A 6,895-nucleotide genomic window follows, 5' to 3' on the forward strand; every position below is an offset into this window, starting at 1 on the left:
GAGCATAAGATAGGGGTGATCGACAAGAATGGAAGCCTTTTAGGGCTGGCCACCCACGTCAATAACTGTGCCACGACCACTCTCATGGGCTGCTTCCTTAGTCCCACCCATAAGATGCCCACTCTCAGCTGCTCCTTTATCCCATGGCACCTCCCCATAAGGCTGTCTTCCTCCCTGATAAATCATTTGAGGCCCAGTCTGAATTTCCACCTCCTTCCCCAAAGAACTCTTGAATAAAAGTGTAGTTTGTCACAAGGGACAAGGCTGGCTGCTGGTTTTAGATGGTGCTGACTGAACTCCTGGACTCAGAGGGGTCACTGTGGTCTGGAAATTTGCATAAGGCTTTGCAGCTTCGGCAACTCAGCCGAATAAGCCCACCCTATTATTGCAAATCTGGACAAATGGAGAGTAACAGAAAGTTATGACAAGAGAAGATGATGGGTATATGTATTTGACATCCAGTCTGAGTTTACTTAAAAATGGCAAAAGGGGTGAGGGAGCCCTAGATATCAGCAATCAGCAATGTCTACTTGTACTGAGCAGTGGTTTCCTTCTGATCTCTTTGCTAAATACTGTGGAAGATCCAGCTCTTGGGAGCTTGGATTCTAGTTGAGGAGGCAAAAATAGATGAACTGAAAACCACCACCCCAGACAGTACCCACTGATACAGGAGTAACATGTGTGCTGCAGGAGCTCAGTCCTTTCGTGGAAAGTTGAAGAGGCTAGCTGAGAGCAGAGTCATCACAGAAACCACTGGAAAAAGTGAGATTTCCAGGGCCTTGATGGCTAACGGAAGTGAGGAAAGGCCAACTGACTGCTGGGTGGGTAGGGGATGGAGAAAAGGGAAAATCCAGCACGCTTACAAGTCTGTGGTCAGACCAATCCATTCAGAATGGGGTTTTTGTGGCTGAGAGTAGTAGAAATATAGAAAACTGGAGTGGGCCCAGATGGTGGAGACACTTGAAAATCTGGCTGAGTAGTTCATTCATTTGTTTGTGGTTTCATTAATCTGTCTTCTTTCCAGTCACCATCCAACAAATGTTTCCTGAGTGCTTGATACACACAGCACAGTGCTAGGGCCTGTGTAGAAAACAGGGAAGTGTGAGGATCTTGACATCATCCTTAAGAACCTTATGACTCAAAAGAGAGTAAAGACCCTCATATGAAAATAAACTGATGCTTCAGCAGGGGGCACAGTTACCCAGGACAGCAGTACGCACGGCCATGGGAGGTGATCATGGAGGTGGTGCCTGAGCTGTGCCTTGAAAGGGAGGCAATTCTGAGAGGTATTCCAGGAAAAGGACCAACATTATGCTCAAGGAACTTCAAGTGGGCTGTGCTGACCACAGGGGTTTGATGGACAGGGGCTTAGAGAGAGACTAAGATGGAAACAAAGAAATCCCAGAATGAAAAGCAGAAAGACCTCTGGACCATCCACCTCTACACTCCCTTGTGCCGAGAACACCCTAAGAGCCTCTGCTGGCCTCCCCTGCCCAGACTGAGAAGCTCTCTTCTTTTTCAAACTGAGAAACACACAGATATTAGTCAGGCTAGCTGCTATAACAAACAATCCCCAAATCTCAGTAGCTGAACATTCAAATCCAGTATGGTCGGCAGAGAGCCTGTGCTCCACTCGGGCAGCCAGAGACTCCTTTCCTCTTGTGATACCACCGTCTTCAACCACAAGACCTAGGAGTCAGATGGCGTGGACAAGGCACACCCACATTCCATGGGCCAAGCCAGTCATGGGCCCCGACCCTGATGCCAAGGGCTGAGATGCAATTTAATCACATACCTGGGAAGAGGAAATGGGCTTGATGAGAACCTAGCCAGTCTCATCTATAACCTTTTTTCTTCATCATCTTCACTTCAAATTGATACCTCACAATTTGATACCTCATAAGGAGGGAGAAAGAGCAAGTGTGGGTACGAGTGGATGGCAGGGTCCTGGAAAGGTCAGGGTCGTGGGTTCTCATCCAGGTCCCTTGCTGAGCCATGTCATAGGACAAGAGTACCCAGGGTACTGGAAGATTAGCTTACCAGCTCCTCTACCTCAGTTTCCTCATCTGTCCCACGGGAGCTCTAACTTGGTCCTCGAGGCAAGAATGTGGAAGAGCAACCTCTCCTGATGTCGCCATACAGTGGACCAGGGCAGCCTGGGAGATAGTCACCCAGCCCCACCTCTCTCCCTCTGGTATCCCCTGTGTGATTGAAGAGGAAGCTAAGGAGCAGAATGTTATTATGGCTTTTCCATAATGCAATGTCATCAGGAAGCCCTGGGCCTCTGGGCAGCACCCTGGCAGCGCCATCACTCTTCCCAGCTGCATGGAGCCTGTTAGACCACGCTGGAAAGGGCAGGAAGCAGTCTAATAAAACAAACGCCAAGGCACCACTCATCAGCAGCTCTTCAAAATGATCTAAACTTCTGACTTTTGATTTAAATCTGCATTCTCTGTGGCCCAAAACATAAAATAGAAGATGAAGGAAAGAACTGAAATGAAGGCGTGGGTGCCAAGAATTAGAGGGAAGGGAGGGCAGAGGAGAGGCAGCTGTGGGGCCAGAGGAGTTGGGCGCCAGCCAGGCGGGCTGACTTGCAGCAGCCAGGTTGGGTCCTTTATATTATGTGTCACTCAGAACTTCTCCCTCTGTTACTAAGCTGCCCTGGAAGGGGATAGGAAGTTTGAGATCTGATCCAAGAGCAAAATCTAGATATCTACCTGCTCTGGGTTGGCCCTTCACCTTTCTCCCCCAGCCCTCTAAAGAGGAGCATGTTGTGCCTCCCCTGGTGGCACAGTGGGTGAGCGCTGGGCTGCGAAGCTGCCCGCAGCCTCTGCAGCGCCGGTTCAATCCCCAGCCACTGGAGAGGGTCCCACATGGCACGCAGACCTCTCCTGCTGTGCCCGCTGCTCCCCTCAGCAGTGTGTTTCGTCAAGTTTGCCTGTTCTGTTCCCCGCTCTGGCTCTGGTGAATCCTCTCACCCTCCTGTGCTTCTGATTGTGCCCAGTGCTTGTATAAATATATAAATAAATCTTAAAAAAAAAAAAAAAAAGAGGAGCATGTTCCTGGGGCCTGTTAGGAGACGGGCTGACACTGTAATGTCATCTGTTCTCTTCAGAGTCTTCCAGTGGGAGACTACCGCGCCAGGACCTGTGATCAGATAGCGACCAAAGAGGGAGGCTGCTGATTTGGGTGGGGCGCTGGGTCCGGGAAGTTTTCTCTGTGGTGACAGGGACTAGAAGGCTGAGTGAAGGGAAGGTGGCAGATCTCTGGGGCAGACGATAGGATGAGGGGCTCTGGTCATGTCAGGCTGCACTTAGACCCCTGGGAGGTTGTCCCTGCACCCCTCAAAGACCTGGTAGTTTGGAAAAAAAGCCCCCCTCCAGAAAAAGGCAGCAACCGACTGCCAGCGTGACCCTTCCGTCCACCTGTGCACAGGAGGGGCACTAAATGACTACTCTGATGCAAGTCCAGACCCACTTTTTATGGCAACATATCTGAGTACTGGAGCCAATCGTTTCCGCCGGTTGAATAAGTTGAAAGAAGAAAAATCAGGCAATCGTGCCCCACAATATAGCTAAGTATTTAATTTCTTTTTAATGTTTACATTATTAACACCAGCATTACCAAATGATATTTTTACTTTCAAGCGATTTAAATGTGCAATTCGGTGTCTCAATTACTGGGATCATTATAACTTGAAAAACTGAAACCGTTCTCCCTCCTTTCTCCTCCCCCTAATGGTGCCTGGTTTCTATAAAGAGCGATCAGGGCTCCATAAAGCCCAAATACCCATTCCAAATGGATGGGGAGGGGCAGCCCTGGTGGGGGTTTTCCAGGAGCCAGGGAAGGCTGCATTCAGTGTGGAATGAGTGACAGCCGGCAGGTGGGTGTTAAAATGGTCATCAACTCCCTGAGGGGCTGGCAGAGCCAAACCACATTCCAGGCAGTGCTTATTAATGTGCCCAGAAAGGCGCTGGGTGACTGACAAGCTGGTGAGACGATACTGGCTCCAGACACCCACAGGCAAGATGGGGGTTGGGGCGCAGGTAAAACAAGGCCAGAGAGGACCCTGGAGCCCCTTGGGAAACTATAAGCTTACAAAACACATCATGCTTGCAGTTCATGTCATCACACAGCAAGGAAGCCTGAACAGGCATCCTCACCAGCCAGCGGGGATGCGCTCGGGTTCTGGAGCCAGTCACTGGGGTCGAGTCCAGACTCCACTATTTACCAGCAGTGACCTTGGCAGGTTCTCAGCCTCTTTATGCCTTGGTTTCCACCTCTGTAAAATGGGCATCATGGTGGTACCTATCATTGAGAGTTGTTACGACAACTGAGTGAGTGATGAGTGGAGGGCATTTAGAACAGTGCTGCCACACAGCAAACACTCATAGGTGTTCATTTATCATGCTAATTCCCATTTTAAGATGAAGAGACTGAAGCTCAAAGCAAGTAACCCACCCAAGGTTGGCTGCTCCAAAGATCCTTCCCTATGCTGCCCCTTGGTATAAAAGTCCCTCTGGGGGCCTCCCGGGTAGCGCAGCGGTTGAGCGCTGGGTTGCGAAGCTGCCCGCAGACTGCAGCGCCGGTTCGATCCCCGGCTGCTCCCCGGCCACCAGAGGAGGGTCCCACATGGCGCGCAGACCTCTCCTGCCGCCCGCTGCTCCCCTCAGCAGTGTACTTCGGTCCTTCTGCCTGCTCTGCTCCCCGCTCTGGCTCTGGTGAATTCTCTCACCCTCCCGCACTTCTGACTGTACCCAGTGCATGTATAAACAAAACAAACAAACAAACAAATAAATAAAACATGCCTCTATAAAAAAAAAAATTAAAAAAAAAAGTCCCTCTGGCCCTTATTATGGCTCAGGTCTCTCTCAAACATGAGCCCACCCAGACCCCCTAGTTCCCACCCCTGCCCCAATCAATGTGGACCAGTACCCTGACTTCCTCGCCCTCTAGAGCGTATCACACCAGAAATTATCTTGTTTATTTATTTATTTATTTTTACAAGCACTGGGTATGGTCGGAGCACAGGAGGGTGAGAGAATTCACCAGAGCCAGAGCAGGGAGCAGAGCAGGCAGAAGGACCGAAGTACACTGCTGAAGGGAGCAGCGGGCGGCGGGAGAGGTCTGCGCGCCATGCGGGACCCTCCTCCGGTGGCCAGGGAGCAGCCAGGGATCGAACAGGTGCTGCAGAGGCTGCAGGCAGCTTCGCAACCCAGCGCTCAACCGCTGCGCCACCGGGGAGACCCACTGTGTAGAAATTTTTAACAATAACTTTAACAAGGAGCTTCACATTTTTCACTGGGTCCCTACAAATTATATAAATAATCCTACGTGGAAGGATAGATATCCAGATAGATGGATGAATGAATGAGTAAGCCCACATTCTAACCCAGGACTGTCAGACTCCAAAGCCTCGTTATGGAACAACCAACCAAGCAAGCCTCAAGAGGGGGGAGAGAGATGAGAGGGCAGTCTGAGCCAGAGACAACCACAACCACAAACTCTGACCCAGAAGATGTGTGATGAGGAAAGAGCCTTGATTTGGATTTCCCCTGACATCCAGTTGTCCTCAACCTCTCACTGCACTTGTGCCTCAAGTGGGGTGAAGGCCATTTGCTGCCACCTCATGTCACACTTCCTCTTTTGAAACACAGGATAGCTGCTGGCCAGGCAGGTGTTCTTCAAAACCACGGCTCTGGTGGGGCCTCAGGCAGGATTACAAAGCCTTGGGGCACCCAGCACACCCCTAGGTGCCTGGAGCATGCAACCCTTTGGGTCTCAGGGCAGCTATCAAAACTGTGTGGCTGTAAACTCAGTTAATGATGAGGAGTACTGACCTGGGAACATGGTGGGGTGCCCTAGAGTGCATTTTCTACTCCCCCTTAACTCGCCTGACCTCAGGTGGGAACCCTCTGAACTCACCTACCTCAAATGGATGTCACATACCCTGAGTTCCCAAAGGGTCTCATTCAATAGTTCTTTTAACGCATTCAGAACAGTTCAAAGCTGTTCCCTGTTAAAACCACCCATTGATTTTTCCTCAAATTAACTTCCTCCCTCTTCCTCCCGCTCCCGTGCCAGCCCCAGGCCTGGCCCTTGCCACTCAGTGTCCTGCCATTCCCACTTATCCAAATCCTAACCACCCTTTGAGGCCCAGTCAAGTGCCCCTCTCCTTCAGAAGACATCCCTGATCCCCCTCCCCCCACTCCTCTGAACAGCTAGAAGTAATATGTCTTTCTGCCACTCTCTAGTGGGCTCTAACACTTCAATTAAAGCCCCTGTCACTTTCAACTTGGTGTTTTGATTGTGTATGCCTTCCTAGCCTTGAAGGAAGGAGTCCTCTGGATTCACAAAGCAAAAGAGGGGAGGGGGATGAAGAAGAGGTTTGGGGGAAGCCAAATGCTTGGGCATGGGATTGTCCTAGCTAAAGGAGGGGCAATGAAGATGCAGAGGAGTCCTGAGACTTGGTTAAGAAAAATCTGGATGGTGAGAATCTTTTGAAAGGAAAAAAACTGGAACAGTGCCCACGATGCAACCGCTGGAGTGTGCTGAGAAAGCTTGGTATAATAAACAAGTTTTTCCAATCTGAATCAACCCAGTTGACTTTGCTTAAGCTAGGAACCCTGTGCTCCCCAGGGCAAAATGCCCGCTTGCGAAAGGGGCGCTCACAGGGGTTGCTAACAGGGTCTGGAGATGGGGGGGGCAAGAGCTGAGGAGCGCTACCGGAGGAATTGTGGCAGATTAGCAAATGATAGTGACAGTACAGAGGTGGTGAGGAGAGAGAAGGGACGGGAAGGGGCACGCCAACCCGTGTGCACATCTTGCCACTAAGTTCAAACACATCTTCACCAAATAACGACCTGGATTTACATGCAAATATATTCGCGTAGGC

This window comes from Talpa europaea (assembly GCF_964194135.1).
Source record: "Talpa europaea genome assembly, chromosome: 2".
In the NCBI taxonomy this organism is placed as follows: Eukaryota; Metazoa; Chordata; class Mammalia; order Eulipotyphla; family Talpidae; genus Talpa; species Talpa europaea.